The sequence below is a fragment of the Molothrus ater genome, chromosome Z (assembly GCF_012460135.2).
Source record: "Molothrus ater isolate BHLD 08-10-18 breed brown headed cowbird chromosome Z, BPBGC_Mater_1.1, whole genome shotgun sequence".
Classification (NCBI taxonomy): Eukaryota; Metazoa; Chordata; class Aves; order Passeriformes; family Icteridae; genus Molothrus; species Molothrus ater.
Window position 1 is genome coordinate 47,173,067 of NC_050511.2, and position 19,639 is coordinate 47,192,705.

Here is a 19,639-nt window from a genome sequence, read left to right on the forward strand (position 1 = left end):
TATGTGTGAATGATAAAGTTTGTAGGGTTTTTCTGTTAACTTATCAACTACTCAGTAGACTGGCACATCCCCATGTGACTTACATAGCTGTGTAGCAAAAGTACAAGAAAACAGAATGAATTCTCAAAACATTCTCATAGTGGAAGCCAAGATGGTCCTTAGTTTTTTTCTGTGAATTCCAAAAAGTTTATGGAAGAGATGCTCTGGTGCTCTCCATAAAAGGCATAAAGTGTCCTGCATCTATTCTGATTGTTTAAAGTAAAATACTGTTTCCCACTGTAGTATGGGGGCCAGACCACTGTCACCAGCACTTTGTATGGGATTGACAGTACTCCAGGGGAGAATTGCAGCTCTCTTACTTAGATTGGCAAGGTATTTTTACAAGTGAATTTTATAGGGAATGCAATACTGTTCCTGTATGGAATAGGTGTCCAGTTGGGTCTGAAGATGTCATGTATTAAGCTTCTGTGCACATATTTATGTAATATCGGTCAACCAGGCTTGCATCTGTGGTTTTTTCACATGTCCTCCCCACCCTGACAAATCTGTTTTCTGTAAATCTTTTGTAAAGAACTATTTTTCTTACCACTTTGCTATTTGTAGCTGTGACTTCCTTTGATAAGTAAGTGTATGTGTGACAGAATAAGTGAAGCTTGAGTTGTAGCATGGAAAAACTTCTCTCTTATATTGCTTTCCTAATATATCTTGCTTTCCTAATCATGGTCATTTCAGGTTTGAGTGGGTTTAAATTTCCTCAGATTTGCCAAAGAAGAGGCAGTGTAAATGACTGAGGTTTTGTGCATGTGTGTACGCATCTTAAAAATGAAAAATACTAGATAGATGAGGCGCGTATAAGAATTGTAAAGAGAGCTCTTATTGGTAGTTCACAGTAGGACCAATTTCATACACTAAAAGGTAGCTAGCAGATATTTTGTACTGGAGTTTGGGATTAGTTTCAGTCACCAAGAAATACATTTCTTTTCACAGTGCTTTTATTTTACATAAAACACTTCAAGGAAAAAAACGAGCTGGACGAATTGTGGATCTGTACATTTTTGGGGGCGACAATAATTTCCAGTTCTATAAAACTTTATAATGTAAAGTCAGTTTGGTTTACTTTGGCCAAGGATAAAATGTAGGGGATTTAAGTAATAAGCAAGTTTGATTGAAAATTTATAGTTGTTTAGCCATTTTAGGTTTTTTATACCTATGTATTTCATTAGAATATTTATGAGAAGCTGCAGTCGTGGACGTCTTTATATGTATTTGAGCAGATAGGGCACCTGTCTAGATATGAAGGCTCTAAGTCAAATAATATTTTGGGGAAACAACATCTTTATTTTCTGGTTTTGTTTCTGGGTGAGGAGTTGAAGGGATTTGGGGGGTGGGGAGGGGTGGGTTAAATTTTTTTTTTTAGGCTTCTAAGCAGACCATCCAAACTTATTCCAAGATGTATAAAGCTTTGTTTCCCTTAATCTGATTTAGATGTTGGCTGACAACACCACAGCTTTTCCAGAATAAAATGTAAACGATGGATCTGAGTTATATTTATGACATAAATCTCAGATTTGGCAAGACAGCCAGAAAGCTGCTGTAATTTATATGGGCATGTCCCTGATAAGGACAAGCCGTGTTGTTCCTTGTTGATTTAGGAGAGCTTGGATATGTTCAGACAGCATTTGCAGCAGTCTTCAGATGCATATTTTGGACAAATTTTGTATGCAGTCTATTAAGTTTAAAGGCTGTTATAAGAAAATAGAGTCAGAGAAGGTGTGTTAAAGCTGGGAGTTTGTTGCGATATGGAAGTAGTAGCAGGGAATAAGGGGACAAGGGGCTGTCTCCTTGGACTCTCATCCTTTCTAGCTCTGTTGTTGAGATAGGCATGTGAAACATCCTTCACCCTACAGTTTTCATTCAGATCTGTTTTGAAGGAAGTGAGTGATATATGAGATTCCCCCAAGAGTCTTAATGCTTGCAGTTCAAAAGGAAAAACATATTCTTCCTTCTTGTGATGAGCTTTGCTTGCTTTTAGTGCGTTACCACAATACAATTTCGCTTCTATCCTCCAATCAGTTTGTGTTTTCAAGACTTTGCTGCCTTTATTCTTCAGTGGTTTTCTTGCCAGTGGTGGGGCCCTTCTGTTCAACAATATGTTCGGTGCTGAGATACTTGAGTGAGTGTGACTTTGCTACATTTGAAACTTAGATGGAACAAACAAAGACAGTCAAAAAAGAAAAAAAAAACAAAACCACACACATATCCAAGTAATTCCACAAAATAAAACCTTACACAGAAACTAGGCTCAGTTCAGCTGATATACGTGTTGAGAAAAATGTTTGGAGCATTGACTGACACACTGAGAAATGCAATTTACTGGTCTGTATTTGAAGGATAATCCATTTTATACTGAGGAGAATTCATGCTTTTCTTTTCCCTGCCTCCTTCTGACATTGCCTCAGAGGAAAATATCACTGTCACCATCAGTGATGCAGAGAAAAGGACAGGGTGCTTCGTGAGAATGCACACAGCTTTTGTAGCTGGAAGCTATAGTTTGTGTTGATAGCATTAGCTCAGATTTCAGTCCAGAAACTCAATTGGGTAGTAAATAACTACTGCAGAAAGTGCTAAAGCCTGTAATCCAATACCAAGCCTTGCACAGCACTTTCATATATCATCTGTGTTACTGCCTCAGTCTGACTCGTTAAGCAGTGACAAAAGCAGTAAGGAAGGTGCTCATCAACCCATCACGGTCTGAAGTGGCTGTGGCTGGTGCTCTGCAGATTCTCTTTCTAGATGATAATTTATCAAATATACTTAGACATACTATGTTCAGGTGTTTCTCAGCCATCTTCAAGGATAGTACCTTGGACTCCTTTTAATCTTGCACAAAATTTTTCAGTCTTTCTCTGGTAAGTTTCCCACAGACCATAGTTCTTGCAGTCCTATGCCAAGGGTCTGAAAATTGCTTTACAGCAGGGACGCTGCTTATGTGCAATGGGCATTAATTACCTATTTTTAATTGTAACTCAAGGTGGGGCCTCCTGCGTTTACTGCCAGGGGGAATGGCATGCAAGGTGCTTAGTTTTCATTCACCTGTGGTCAGTTTGCAACAAATGTTTCTGTTGATTCCACCCACCAGCACCACCCATACTTGGAATTGTAAGTCCAAGAATAATAAGTTTTTCCTTTTTTTTCTTCCTTTTTTTTCTTCCTTTTTTTTTTTTTTTTTTTTTTTTTTTTTTGGTGGATTCCCTCTAGGCATGATGCCTTTGCTGGTCTGTTTCTCCTTTTTTGATTCCATGCTTTTTATAACTTGTCCATAACATTGCTTTGTTTCTTAGTATCTGTAGAAAGATGGTTCTCTTCCTGATTTTGGGGCACCCTTCTCAGGTGTCAGCTCTGAATTCTCATTGAACCATGCTGTCCCTGGATGAGCTTTACTTTTTGGTTATGTCACTTGTTTCTTCCAGAGGTGTTTCTAACTCTGCCTTTCATTAGCTCAAACTGACTTCCTTCTGGGCTACTTGTTGGTCAATTAGATCCATCCTGAGCTGGCTCTTGAAAGTACCTGTGGTGAAACTGCTTTTGCAACACTTAAAGAAAACAGGTGACTGTTACTTGAATAATGTTTAATTTGACTCAGCTCCAGTGGGGAAAGAGCAGATTGTGTGTATAGTATATACACGTTTCTAAAGGATTAAACAATACATGCTGATCAGCTCCTGTTCTTTTTGCATTTTCCCCCTCTCCAGCCTTTTAATTAATATAACTTTCAATTTGTGAGAAGCCTGTTAGGAAACACTCCCAAGCAGAGAGTGAAACCTAACATGTGTATATCACAGTGTGATAAGGAACATTTTGGAAGCACACTTCTTTTTTTTTTCCCTAAGTGTGCTACCACAGTATTCTTCCTTATTGTTGCCTACTGTTGTCTCACTTGTGGAAGTTTGTTATTCAGTAGAGTACAGTCAACCACTCATTTCACTTCCTGTTCTTATTTAAGCATTTTTATTTGCTTGGCTCTAGAAGGATGGGGGTGGGGCTGTGTGTATATTCATGCATATATATTCACATATATTTATGTGACTTTGTTGCTTTCTTTCCTGTTCAGGATTGAATATCAATGGATTATTACCAGTACTTGGAAATATGTTTAGGATTATTAATGTGATGTGCTGCTATCACCTCCTTGGCTTCTTTTTAAATACCAGCTGTATGATATAATTGTATGGCCCTTACTATTGTAAAAATATCATTATTTAAGACCTAAAACAACTAAAAGAATAAACAATGTTGTATTTGACCACAGTTTAATCCATGCTTGAAGGTTTTACATACACAATACTGCTAGAGACATTCTGAATATTTAGCTAAACTGATTTTCTGGTAAGAGATTATTGAATAATTTGAATTTTAGGGGTTAAAATAGGAGCATTGTGTTGTTCTGGCGGGTAGCATTAGGTTATGGTGGCTAGGAAATACGACATCCAGTTTAAGTGCAAGAATGCATAGACAAAAAATCTCAGTTCCTCATTGCTTTTCTTTCTGCTTGGCAGCTTGTGTCACTTATTAGTGTCTTGGTTTGTCATGCTATAATTCAGGAAATTAGTCTTTCCTTTTTATGCAATACTTTCTCTGCAGAATGTGAAAATAATAACTGGAACACCTTGTTAACCAGAACATAAGAAATAATTCACTAACCAGTTTCTTAAGTGGTTCAAGCAAAAATACTTCCTCAGTGCTGAAACCATGATGTGGTTAGGATCTTTGCCTGGAATCATCATAAATACAAGGAAATGGGTAAGATTCCCCTAAGCATGAAGATGGTGTGAGGGAAGGCTCTGAACATAAAGTGAAGGAACTGATTGCATTTGAGACTGTGAATGCTTTATTTCAGAATAAAAAAGCCTTTTTGTGAGATGACAGATTTTCTTCAGAATCTAGTTAGGATGGCAGAGTAAGTCATCACACATACAAATTTGCATGGGAAACTGATTAGGACTAGCAATCCTGGCATATATCTGCTATAAAAAGAATCCCTTAGAATTAAAACAAATATGTGGGCTGAGCACCAACCTAGGAGAAACTGCTTTTTCACATTCAACCTCTTGTCAAAACAGTATTGATACAGTGTACTGGAAAAGCTGATTTAAAAATCTTTGGATATTCACAAATATTCACATGATTTAAACCTCTCAAGACACTTTTGCAGGTTGCTGCCCAGGTTTTGGGTGGATGCTGTTGGATGTCCCAGTGCATAGTGCAGTGCTGGAGCAGTTGTGCAGGTGAGCTGTGAGCAGGGTGTCTGCCCTCACTGCTGACAGTTGTCCGTGGTAGCAATAGCAGCCCTTCCAAAAAGGAGTCACAATCACCTTGTCCTAGAAAATGGTTTTCAATTGCGGTTATGTTTGATGCTCCAACTCTCTGTCTGGATGCTGGGCAGACTTAATTCTGTTGACTGAAGATGCTGAGTGAGAAACCGAACACGTGATCCAAGATGAGGAGGTGTGAAAGAAGAGATGTAACCTTAAACAAGGAGAACTTAATAGATTCCTGTTTCAATTTCTGTGCAGAAATCAAGTACAGACTTACAGGCTTGTATTTTCTCTTGTGAAGAAGTTAACTAACAGCAGCTGGGACTTTTGGTTGCCAAATCCTTTTTTAAAAAATAGGCTAAAGTAGAAGGTAAAAATACTAGCATGTTAAAAATACTTTCAAAATAGCCAAATATCATTGTGTCCATTTTCATTTTGACCTCTGTTATTCTGTTCCTATTATATTTCTTTCCAGAATAGCTCCTGTTTGGCAAATGCATAAAGATTTCTTGACATTATTGTATTTTTCATTCAAGCACCTTTTCTTCAGGTGAACCAAATAGATTATTTAAAACTAAATCCATAAGATAATGGAGATATATTACATTTTTTTGGTTTTGCTTTCTTACATTTGCTTTTGCTCAGCTCAGTGTAACATTTTTCTTAAATATGCTGTCCTGGGAAACTTTAAGAACCTTTCAGTGTATATTGAAAATTCATGTGCATAAATTAATAGCTGATTATGCCACATAGGAAATTAAGATCAAGTGCTACAAGAACTTTCTCTGTCTGATCAATTGAGAAGACCACACCAAACGACACTAAAATGAAATTAATATATGAGCCTTGATATAATTTGATCCCTCTTTGGGAAAGATTTATGTCTTTTCAGAGAGAGATTTTGAGGTTCAGTGTTTATGGACAGAGTTATTTTATTTTTGGAAGTTCTGGTGTATTCATCAGTGGTATATATAAGTTGTACTGCGGGTTTCTGTTGTCCATATAGATGTAAACACTCATCTTCTATGAATTTTGTATGATCTTAGATACATGAAAGACTGTTGCTTTAATTCAGGAGAAATATAGTCCTCAATCTCATCAGTGACACAAGCCTAAGTGCTGGAACTAAAATGCTCACACTTTCTTAAAAAGAATCTTACGAAAATACTTTAGGTGAATAAAATGAAGAATCAGGATTTAAAAAAAAATCACGAGATCAGCACTTTCAATTTGCTTTATGGAAATAGTTCCTGGTGTTTTGTTTTCCTGATTCACCACTGTGTGAATCATTTGCCTTTAGTTTCCTGACCGTGTCAATAGTTTTTTAGTAACCACACTGGAGAAAATACTGAATGTACTTACCCAGTTGGCACAGGATTCTGTTTCTTTGCTTTCTGCATTTTTCCTCTCCATTTTTTCCAGGTCTGAGTATTTTTCACTCAAATCCTATTGTTTTATACACTTCTGAGTGTGATGCAACTTGGAAATGAAGCCCTATAGGGATGACAAGTAAAGGTTGGCATGGCCGCTCTGGGGTATCTTGGTTTTTTAACTTGTTTTGTGTTGCTGGGAAGTATTGAGATGCCTTAGATAATCCAGAGATTACCAAAATTAAATGTGGAAGAAAATTTATTTTGGGTTTATGCCGATTAATAATGGGACCTACATTTTAAATGTATCCTTGAAAAATTGTAACTGTGCTGTGGAGGCTTGTGGGTGCTACTGCAACTAAGCTTAGCAGTGATTTTTCTTCTAGTATCTTCAGGATTTTTTATTATATTTTTATGTTCTGTGTTCAGTTTTTAAGCAGGAGAAGAGGGATTGCAAACCTTCTGTCTGCTGGTTATATCACTGAGTGGAAAAGATTGTGTTTATGTGAAATGCTGCCTGGCTCTCCTTGGTCCACACATAACATCTTATGTGAGTTTTGGAGGGAATTCTCACTTTCCCCCACTGCTAAGATCGTAGAGCTAACTCACTGAGTTCCTGTGCGCATGGGATACACGAGGGGTTTACCCTGGTGATATGCCCCATAGGTGCAGAACTGGTGTGTATTACAGCTGTCTGTAGCCTGTAGTGTGGAGAATGTCTCCAAGTCTTTGGGCGCTGTGAGTGTCCAGGCAGCTGTGTCAATATCACATTTTTCTGCCAAAATTCCGTCACAGCTTATGAAGTCCTACTGTGCATTAAGTTCAGCTAAGATACACCCTGTTTATTTCAGTGTAACTCAAATTCTTCTTTTTCAAAGTTGGAGATGTGCTACTGTTATTTCCCTTTTATGTGTGCGGAGGCATTTCAATGTAGGTATGTCTAATGGAGCAGAAGCATTAACAGGACTGTTTTTGCACAGGACACGTCTGTGTTGTTGTTGAGGAGGATGACACTGACATGGCAGTGTGTGGATTTATTTGTGCTGTTCTGGGTAACAAGTGACAGTGATATAGGAGGCCACATGTGTGAGGGCTGGAACCTTGCAGTGTTCGTGCAGGCTGCCTAGCCATGATCACCTCGTGAAGTCAGCAAGTCTAAGGGCAAGGTGCTTCAACTGGCTGGTGGCAATCCCAGGCATAAGTACAGACTGGGAGAAGAAGTCATTTCACAGCAGCCCTGTGGTGAAGGACTTGAAGTTGTGATGGATGAAAAGCTGGACTCAAGCTGGCAATACCAGAATCAAGCACATCCTGGGCTTCATCCAAAGCAATGTGGCCAATAGGTCAAGGTAGGTGATTCTGTTCCTTTGCTCTGCCCCTGTGAGACTCCACCTGGAACACCGCATACAGCTTAGGATCCTCAGCACAAGAAAGACATGGACCTCTTAAAGTGTGTCCAGAGGAAGGTGATGAAGATGATTGGAAGGATGGAGTACCTCTGCAATAAAGACAGACTGAGCGCTGGGGTTGTTCAGCCTGGAGAAGAGAAAGCTTTCAGTACCTTAAGAGGAAGTTATAAAAAAGGAGGAAGAGGGACTTTTTATATGGGCAGATAGTGACAGGAAAGGAGATAATGATTTTAAACTGAAATAGAGTATCTTTAGATTCGATGTTAGGAAGATTTCTTTGCCCAGAGACTGGAACAGGTGGCCCAGAGAATACCTCATTCCTGAAGATGTACAAGGCCAGATTGAATGGTCTGGTGAGCAACCTGGTGTGGGGAATGGCAATATGAGTTGAAACTACATGTTCTTCAAGGTCCCCTTCGGCACTAACAATTCCATGATTCTGCAATGAAGTTTTTGTTGCAAGGATGCTTGCAGTAAATGTCAAATGGTTTTAGTGCATTTTCCTTTAAATTGAGAGCTGGATCAGTCTTCGCGGTAATTTTTGTTGTCCTGTTCTGAATGCTGTAAGCTGTAGCTCTTTGTTTTGACCAGTAGCTGTAAGTCAGCTGGACAGCGCTGGTAAACAATTGACAAAGTTCCTCTTTGTAAGGTATCACCCTGAAAACAGTGACTTGGCGAAGCTGTTGCAGACAACAGCTGCAGGGAGGTAAGCATTTATGACACTGGTGTGCATGCCCTGCAGTAGGTGGTTCTGTGGTCCAGCTGGATCTTCCTTGTTCTTCTGGTTTTAACCATATCATGTTTCTCTGCCCCTCCTGTCCAATTTCATCTACACATGCTGCCAAGCTGGCCCATCTCTGCTCCAGCCCCTGGGGTTCAGGTGGTTGCATGGGCAGTCTGCAGCAAAAGACATAAGAGGCACCAGCTTAAGACAGAGCCAGGAGAAATTTCTGATTGCTAAATGGTCTTCAAGAGTCTTTTAGTGATATCTGGTACTTGATTTTCTTATCACCATTGCATCTTGCTGAAACCATGAGTTGGGTGTCATTGGAGGACCTTCTTCTTTGAAGGTTATTAGGATGTCTGGCCTTTCGCTGTGTGTGCAGGGAGTGCAATCAGAGGTTTTTCTGTCAACCTTCAAACCGGCTTGACCCTTTCTAGCTGTGTAAAGGCTGCAGTCTGGAAAACCTGGAAAAAAGCCACAACTGTATTACATGATCTTGTATCTGGCTTGTGTGGGCAACCTTCATCCTTCTGCCTATACGGAAGAGCTGCTCAGGTACTTAATTGTTTGCCCTCAGACAGATTTCTGTGGTTCAGAGAAAATTTCTTTTTGGGCTCCTGTCTTCAGCATCCCTAAAGACTACTGATAGCTGGTGTGGTTGGGAGCCTGCTGGGAGAAGAGTCACAGCCTATGGCCTATTGCTGTTACATCGTTGGTGGCAAAAACTGTGTCCCTCCAGGCTCCCTGTGCTGCTTCACATGGTTAGTGGGAGGCCCCTGAAGGACCTCTTTGTCTCAGAATTGTCAGGAGATGAGTTGCTGAACTCTCTCCCCTAATGTAGCCCTCTTGGAGATTTTTTGTTTTCATCAGTGGACCAGCACCTTGTCCTATGGCACTGTCCTACCTTTGGCCTAATCTTAAAGAAAAGAGAAGGTGTTAGTGCTTTCTGGATGTGAATGCAAGTTTGAGACTAGCCATCTTCCATCTCTCTGAAGAAGAAAACACTCTTAATATTGGGGACCTGTTCAGTAACTAAAACTGCATGCCTCTGAAACTCTGTGTTCATCCTAACTTCACTGGTGGTGAGTCTGATCCAGCTGTCTTTTAAGTGGGGAAAAAGTCTATGCAGAACTCATCTTTCTCATAAAATTTCACAGAACAGTATCACAGAATAGTTTGGTCTGGAAGTGCTCTTAAGGATTATGTAGCCCAACACCCCACTCCCACACATCCCACACAATAAGCAGGGATTTTCTCAACTAGATCAGGTTGCTCAAAGCCCTCTTCAACCTGACCTTGAATGTTTCCAGAGATGAGGCATCTACCAGCTCTCTGGACAAGCTGTGCCAGTGTTTCACCACCCGTATCATACCAAATTTCTTCCTTACCCCCAGTTCAAATCTACCCTCTTCTAGTTTAAAAGTATTACCTCTTGTCCTATTGCAGTGGGCCCTGCTATCTTTCTTATATGTCCCATTTAAGTATTAAAAAGTGGCACTAAGGGTCTCATTGGAGCCTTCACTTTCCAGGCTGAACAATCCCAAGTGTCTCAGCCTCTCATAGGAGAGGTGCTCCAGCCATGTGATATTTTTTGTGGCCCTTCTTTCAGACCCGTTCAAATGTATCCATTCTTTCCTGTGCTCAAGATCTCAGGGATGGATGCAGTGTTCCAGGCAGGGCCTCATGAGAGCCCAGCAAAAGTTAAGAATCACCTCCTTTCTCAGTTTTTTGTCCACTGACATTCCCAAGTGCTTCTCAGCAGTGCTGCTTTCTTTCTGTTCACACCTCAGCCCATATTCACTTGGCCATACTGTACAGACTGGAAAGAGAGTGGACTGCAGCATCCTAACTGGAGTGGATAGACCCTCTTCTGTGTATAGACATAGCTGGTAGGGTGTCTAGATTTTCTGATGGCTGTGGAGTTAGAAAAGCCTCTTGGCCAAACGGAGATAGCTGCTTTTGCTACTGTGGTACAACTTCTCTGTGCAGTTTTCTCCTTGAAATGCGGAGCCTTGGTGGGACTGAGCACACAGTGTAGGTGCCTTTGTCTCCAGCTGTTGGTGTTCTGGATTTTCCTGCTTAGCAGTATCTAAGAAACCTGCTCTGGGTAAAGTCAGGAGATGGGAAGATGGAGAGAGTTCTGTTTTGGCAAGTGGGGTTCCTTTAGTTCATTTGTCAGTACTCGTTTTATGGTACCAGGAGGATGGAGAAGCAAGATGCAGTGTTGTAGGCTTCAGGGATGAGAGAGTGAGAAGGGCTTGTGTAGCCCAGGTGTTTTGTGAGGCTAGTACAATACAAGCAAACCTACTATAACCAAATGATTGACATTTCAAGTATATCACCAAACTTATCTGACTGTTTTCTTAATAAGTAGCTTGTCTTATTTTCACTTGTCTTGTTACTTTATTTTCTACCAGCATATTTGAAATACAAATGAATAGGAATTCAGATGTGTTGCCTTGAAATTATAGAGGTCAGATGCTACAAAAGCATTTCTTTGCAGTATCTGTTCCTATAAAGAGAAGGTGGTCTCATGCAGATAATTCTGGGAATATAAAGTGCAAGGCAATTCACATAGTGTGGATGCAAACTGCATTTTTATCAAACAGGGTATATACTGGTATCTCCATTTAAAGCAGAAGCAAATATGACTGGTTAGTTGACAAGACCAGAGAATCCCAGAGAGAGAAAAGAGCTGTCAAATACAAGTGAACTATAAGGATATTCAGCAGGTCTCTGAAAAACCTTAACAAGGTTTTCATTTCTTTTGGATTTTCTGAAGAAGAGGATTTACAGTGTAGTGTCAAGCACACTGCAAGCAAAGCCTGAAGTTTCTCACCACAGTGAGAAAGGAACGGAAAGGAGAGTCTTTTTAATGCTCAACTTCTTAAAGATTTCAGAGATTTTTCCATTCCTCTCTCACCATAGTTTGAAATGTTTTGGGAAGACCAAAGCTTCAATGACAGCTTTCCTGGTGACATTTAGCAAGCATTGCACAACAGAATTCTAAGCCTAAACTAGGCTGTGTTTTTGTCTGAGAGAGCACACCATTATTGCATACAGGTCTTTGCATGTTTCTGCTGAATTGGGAAATAAGCTGGTGAAGTCCATGTGCTGCATCCAGCATTCCTTTCAGTGAATAGTCACAGTATTCAGACTGGCCTGTGGTCACAGTTGTAAATGAAAAGCTAAATGCGTCTATGTTGGCAAGCTGCTACAATGGAAAAGTAGCTCAAAGCTGTGTAACAAATGTAAAAATTGAGTCCCACAAACTTCCAGTAAAATGAAAGTGTTGCTTTTAGGTTACTCCTGAAAATAGTGACTGCTCCACCAGCTTGAATGATCCTGTCTGGATAAGCAGTCTGGTGTTTTTGATATAATTTAAGAACACTGTGATAGAAAAAAATAAAAATATTTTTCTCCAATCTGTGACTAATTAGCCCATGGGCATTTTCTGAAAGCTATTGTCTTTTAACTGTCAATGGATCTCTTCAGTGAACGCAAAGGCAGTCCTGATGAACAAAATAAGCCTTCTTGCACACCAAGGACAACTTCAGAAGGGAGTGATAAAACCCTGAAGGAGAGAGGTGGATTAAACCTGTATTTTGGCTTCTGTTATGTCAGGCACATGCTATGGAAGAGCAGGCAGAGCAGAGGAAATAACCTACTTAGTTTTGACCAAAATAAAACTTTGTTTTGAAAGAGTTAGATTGACTGAGGCTGAATTGTCTTGGTGCTGATATGCCCTTTAAGTCCCACTGATTCATTGTTTGGAAAGTAGAGACTGTTATTGTTGTCTTGCATAACAGCTTTGAAGCTTCGGTTTACTCCCTGGCTTTGCTAGATTTCTTGTTTGTTTTCCTCTGTCCATCTGCAGGCGGTTGTCCTTCCTCCTTCCGTCTTTTAAGCATGCTGCAGTAGCTGTGCCTCCTGCAGTGGCCATCTTTGCCTTGGTGTGCGTGGGGCACTTTTATTAACTAATTGGGGCAAGCTGATTCTTCCATGTTCAGCACTTCCGTACCCATCTTCCTTCCCCAAGCAGTCATCAGCAGCTTCTTTGCATAAGCCAGTGCTGCAATTCCATGACTATGCATCCTGGCAGAACCAAAGTGGAAGTTGTGGCATCTCTGTGAATCATGGCAAACAAATTGGGAATTTTGAAAGCCCTTCCAGGTCCTGGAGTAAAGCGGTTCGGTTTGCAGACCCACCAGAAAGCAGAGAGCTGTACTGTGTTTCAGGGCAACCCTGGGGATATTGGCTGGACTGAACAAGTATTTACATCTCTTTCCTGAATAAGAGGGACAGTAAAAGAACATCTTGTTTTCTCATATTCTAGCAGTGATTGACAGTGCCCTTAAAAAAAGCTGTTTTTTCAGTTGGTGAGCACTATCTTGTTTTGTTTGTGGTTTTGTTTTTTCAGTGAGGGGAGGGGTGAGAATAACTACTTTAAAGGCTCTAGTGTACACAAATTCAAATACTTTCTCTTATTCTGGATGGTTGAATGCCTTATATAAGTTGGTGACTTATGGAACAAAGATTCGTAATAATTGTGTCTTTTTATGAGTAATATTTATATTGCTAGAAGTACTGATGGCTGTCTGTTCAAAGCACTAAGCTTTACAGAAAGCCTGGTAATGTTTTACCCTTAATTCATTATTTCATTTGATAAAAACAAGATGAATGCTACATGGTCGAATTTATAATCTGGTATATTGACTTGAAGTTAGAAATCTTTGACTTTGGTAAATTGTTATGCTTTAGCAAACTGAAAGTAGTTGTGCTGATTTACAGCATGTGAGAATCTGACCCTAGCTCTACAGACTGTATAGTCATATGTAGCTGTAGTGCACTCTTAGCAGTAATGCTCTCTTTACTGGAGCTACTGAAAATGAAAATTACTGGAAGTATTGAAAATAAATTCAATAGTCTCTGCTGGAATGAATTACCCCTCTGGAGTAAATGGTAAGAGCCATTATTCTCTCTGTAGTACCTGTTGCATTTGAAACATAGCCATGCTTGCTGTGAAGGCACAAGGCTTGCAACTGCCCTGCACATCCTTCTGCTCTGAGGAAACTGCTCCCAAACGTCATTTGTTGCAGAGATTGCTGCTCTGTTGCACCAGGCGAGTGGTAAGGTAAAAGATGCCTATGCTGTCACCTTTCCAAGAGGTCCACTGAATCCATTTTCTGGGAAACAAAAATTAAATCCTACCCTTGGTGCTTGTCACCCTGGAGTTTGCAGTCATGACACTGTTGGCTCTTGGAACCACCTGCTATCAATGCAGGCTCTGGCCAAAGCCACCACAAGGTAATGTTCTTTTGCCACCTGTGGGGAGCTAGACTTCTCATGTACACCTTCTGGACTTCTTGTGTACCCTTTTGTGGCAATCAGAGCTTGGGTCAGTTGTGGCTTGCTGCAGTCTCATGACAGCTAAGTCTGGAAATATGTGGTGGGAAGTGTTAAGGGGCATAGATCTTTCTTTTCAGAGAATTATCATTCTTTGGTAGAAAACGTTGCTTCTTACAGCTGCTGGGACTTGTTCAGATGAAAAAAGAAGGATGTGACTAGAGATGAGTTTCATTAGATATGTGAAATACAATAAAGGGCTGAAGGTTGTCATATGGAAAAGGACTAGAGACATTCTTGGGATGTGGAAGTTTACTTGTGAGTACAGAGACACACTTCACTGTAGGAGTTAAGTTACACTTTAGATAGTAATGAGGACTTTGTCCATGTTTTTTCAACTTTTTTTCTTAAAAATAACCTTTTTAAGATGAGGTATTTAGATAATCTATAACACTTCTAGACACCTGTTGTTGAAAAAACCCAAATTGTTCAATATTTCACCTGGTAGAAACTTCATTTTATTTCATCCTGTAAAATTTTCATGTGCTTAGGAAGATATAAACAACATTCCCCTGGCCACCCAAATCTAGTGCCAGAGCCAGCTGGTAACCATAACCACAGCCTTTTCTTAGCCTTGCTTTTCTGAGCATCTTAGTAGAAGACACATATAAACAAAGATATTGTGTATGGAAGGTTCCCACTGGAACTGAACGTTGGCATTCACAGTGTGTGAATAAAATAAAAACACACTGACTGTGTGCGTGGGTCTGGGTGTCAGATAAAAGCAATAGAGGAAAGCAAGGAACTCAGTCAAGGCTGCACATGGATTTGTGGCATTGTGGGGGATTGTGCTTCTCAGCTCTTCCATTAACAGTCCACAACCTCCTCTACAAAGGCCAGTGGTGAGATGAGCGCTCACGCTGACACCAGCTGCTGAGGATTACAGAAGTATATTTCAGTCTCATTTTATTGCTTGGGGTGGTTGAATGTAAAGTGATGGTTCTGAAGGGGAGGAAAAGTTCTCTCACAAGCTGCTGAGTCTTTAGTCAGCTTTTACAGATAGGCAGGAAAGGGTCTTAGAGTTGTAATGGTGCATTCAGGGATATGTGTGCCCCTTGTGTAATTGTCAAAGAAAGGCAACTTGAATGCTAGACGTTGTTAGGAGAAGACTGGGGAGGAGTGGCAGAAAAGCTACCTCTGTGCCACAGCATGAAGTCAGCTTGCTGGTTCTCTCTGTGCAATGGCTGAGCTGCTGCTGAGTCTGTAGGTGTCTGATGCAGCATTAGATCTTGAACGTGACATTTTCCTTTCTCTACTTTATTTTAGTCCCCTTGTAATTCTTTCATGTAATCTATGTACATTTATAGGGCTTTTTGTAGAGGACTGTAGAGATTTTCCATTTATGTAATACTCCTACATATATCAGGCCATTTGTTCTAGTAAACTGTCCAAGACAGGGACTTCTTCCAAGTCTTACATTTAACAAGATGCCTCAGAGAATTACTGCACTTAATTTAGTTGTATTTATATCCACATTAATAAGCTGTGTATGTTCTTTAATGCATTGCACTTAAATTTTCCAGAAACGAAAAATTTATTGTAAAAAAAAAAAGAAAAAATTTATCCTCCCTGGAGAGCAATTTGATAATTCTACTTATTAAAATGTTTAGCAAATGCAAAGTTAGACTTCAGTGTTAAAGATAAAAGAAAAAAATAAGACCTAACATGTTAAAATACAAATATACAAATAAATTTCTGTTTAAGAAACACCAGAACTGAATTATGGTGAGTATTTTCCCAAAGAGGAAACAAAAGTAATTTTTAACACCACCTAGACTTTTCCTCAGGACTGAGTGGTCTCTTCAAAAGGGAGAGAAGTTTATGTGTTATAATTGATATTTCATGAGCAATTCTCACCCAGAATTCTCACCATTTGCACAGGACACCAATATATAGATAGAGTCCCTACAGGGCATAATTCACTGTTTTCTTCTTCCTAGTTTTGGATTCTGGTTTGAAGTCTGTCTTGAGAACAGAGAGAAAAATGCTTATGTGGAAAAAGTGTGACATATTGGAGGGTATAAATAGCCATCCTTTTTCTAAGAAGTGTTACACAGTTCATGAGTTACTGTGATTCCCAGCTTTTATGTCCTGCCTTGCTGGAGAGAGATGTTTTCTGTTTCTTTTCAAGTGTGCTTTGGAAAGGTGCTGGCTGTACCTTCCATGAGTTGCCATATGTACACATGGCCTTTATTAAAACACCAAGTCAAACAGAATGTGGTAGGAAACGTGACCCAGGAAATGATTGCTTATGGGCAGAGCCTGCTGTAAAGCCAGATCTTGTGCTCCATGTGGACAGGCAGCAGCATTGTGATGCCCGATATCCAGATGGCTTCTTGCTGAGCATTGGCAAAACCTAATTTTTCACAAGAAGGAAGTAATTTTTAATTGAATAGCAGAAGGCCTCAAGGTAAACTTATCAAATATGGTTGGTGCAGTATGCCTGACCAGATGCTTGGAGAGACCTCTATAAAGCCCCCTAAACCTTTAAGTAAATGTTTTGTACTGTGTCTGAAAGCTGCAATTGAATGGCTTTCTTTTGACTTAGACATCCCATAAATGTGTCTGCTTGTAGCTAGCTCATCACCTAGTTTGTATGGATCAAGAAATCTTCATCCTTTCAAAGATTCACCTGTCCTCTTCCTTTAAATGCTTTTCCTCAGAATTCTGCATTTCATCTACTGAAACTTCACACCCAGTGTCTTCTGGCTTGTTTTTCCTAATGAAAGGTCACCCCTTAAAACCCACAAAACCTCTCCTAGCTGTCAGAACTTAAGACCTAATTAAGCCTCTCTGGGACTATTGATACGAATGTAGGATTCTGCCACCTCCCCTCCCCACCCCCTAATATTGTTAATGCTTCTGTTTGCTGCCATTTTGGGTTTTCTTCTTTCTGTGTGGAATGTGCAAAATATAAACAAATTGGTGACTTGTAGGAGTAATTTCACCCCCTGAGGAATGTGACAAGCAGAGGAGGAGTTGTTGAGTAGCTCCTGAAAAACATGTGAAAATCTTTCACTGAGAATGTTACCTTCTATGTTTGGGCACTGTTTATCTCCTGCTGTTTGTCTCCTGATATTTCTTAATTTGATTATTTGCAAATGCTTCAATTTTCTGGCTGACATTTTAGGAAGCTAATTCTTTTCTGTGTTGTCTTCTTCTGTATGCATTCAAACAATTAAAACCTTTATGCACCTTCCTATCTTGCTCCTTGTCTGAAACATTCCTTCACTGTTTGGTTTTACTGATTCTCTGAAGTTGCTGACTTAGTATGCTTTTCTGTGTCATGAGATATTTCCTTATCTGAGCCATATGTTACTGTCTTTATACAGGACCATGTTTTGCTGGATTTGTCAGTGCAAAGATAAAATTGTGGTACTGATTGGCTTGGGGTGTGGTATGTGTACTGACTTCGGTTGTCTAAGTAAGTAGAGAACACCTCTCAAAGTCCATGGGAGGAACATCTTTTCCATGAGCTGGTTGTCTGAATTCCCTAGGGTATTTGGGTAGGGCTCAATTGACTTGTGCATTGAGTTTGTGTGCACTTAAATCTAATAGCCACTTAGAGAGGGTAATCTTGCAGACTTCAGTTGCCTGCTGCATCTTGCAGATCAGAAAATTCCTGTGATCAATCTGCACCACCATGCTCTCTGCTTTCCTTTCTAGCCAACCTGCTTCTGACCTAGAAAAATGAGGTAAAACTGTGTCATTACTCTGAATTTCATTAGTCACTGCTGATTCCTCTTTGACTAGCTTTCACCTTTTTATTAAATTCTTGACACTTGCTTGTTTATATTTGAAGCTTCATACTCTGCTTTTCATGGGTCAGAGCCATGAGAACCTTTGTCACAACACTTCTGCCTTCAGAGGGCATTTCCCCTCACCTAACCAGGTCAGATAAACTTTGGGCACCACTCTGAGACAGTGACAAGATTATCTAAACAAGTGGCTGAGGCAGATGTCTTCAGAGTATGAGTGACAAATTTCAGACTATAGGTGGGCATGGGCAGGTGGCCTTTGACCCTTTTGTCCTGTAGCTTCTACAGACCTGCTCTCACCACAAGCAGGTGACCTTCCTAAGAGCATCAGTAGAAATACTGCTGACACCTAAGGAAGGAGCAAGTTTAATTATGTTATCGTTATATTACCTCTATGTCCATGTTGAGAAAACACATACCAGCAATGTGGATTCACCAGTTCTCTATATAGACTCATACTTGTTTTCTGGAGCAGGAGATACATCTCTCCTCTGCCTGGATGATGATTTTGGTTTGCTCTGCACTGGTAGGCTGTGTGCTCCTCCCCACCATAGAGATCACCTCCAAATCTGTTAAGCAACTGCATTTGCAGCTGCAAGAATCCGCTTCATCATCCTTTCTTTGACTGTTTCTTTCCCTGATCTGCCTTATTTTGTTGGAAACAGCCATAAACCTTAGAGATGCACGTAACACTTCATAGCACCCAGCAGAAGATTTGGTTCTGTTCCTTCCCACTTTATTTCATCAGTGCAGTAACCATTCTGGGTTCAACCATGAATGATGAATAACACGTTTGAACACAGTAGTGACTTGCAGTGCTTCTTTTTCTGACTTGTAGATTAATGAAAAAAAAGTGCTTACTGCTCATATTAAGATGGGTGCCAAAAGGAAAGGTGTCATCCTTTTTGTGCTACTAGAAGGAAAATTTACTTAGTGTGGGCTAGCAATAAGCTGTTTAGAGAAGTGGACCTGGATTTTAATGCTTCAGTTGGCCTGGAAGTAGAAGTGTGCAATTAAAAGTCAATGAGCTGGAGAAAGGGGAGGAAAGGAAATGGACTGCTTTTGGTGGCACTAGCGCATACAGCTAGTGGCAACAGTGGACTGCAAATGGGAAATTTGAAGCACTTGGGGTGTTGTCAGATACTTGGGAAAGCAACAGTTGCTGCTGGCAAGTGGTCTTCTCCCCTGGCACTGGGAGAGGTCTGAGCTTCCACTGAAGAGGTTGGGAGCCGAGCGCATGCACAAGGCTTCACGCTTGAACTGGTGGAGATTAATTCTGAAAGAAAGAGGACTGTAAATCCATAGCTGCATGGCTTATTAGTTTCTAATTAATCAGAGGTGGTGAGAATGAAATGAAGAATTCCTTATTTTCTTCACATAGCTTAATGTAATGCAAATTCATGGTAAGAAGCTGTGAAAAATATCCCCTCCATGAGAAATGATCTTTTAAAACATTGTCATGCTTGAAAGCATGCTTTGTGGAGCTTGGATGAAATTATAAACCTGTAATAAAAGAAATTAGTTAGTTACTCTTGACTTTCAAAGCCCCTATAATTGGCAACCTTCATCTACTATTATCAGTTTGTAACAATACTTTGTTTTCTCACATTTATGTCACATGCACTAGCTTGTAGAATAATTTACTTGCAAACATGTC

At 40.1% G+C, this 19,639-nt stretch overlaps 1 protein-coding gene across 1 annotated transcript in view; it reads left to right on the plus strand.

Moving 5' to 3' along the window:
* Positions 1 to 19,639, plus strand: part of DGKQ (diacylglycerol kinase theta) — an 88,219-nt gene that overhangs the window by 2,786 nt on the left and 65,794 nt on the right. The gene's annotated exons all lie outside the window — the stretch shown is intronic.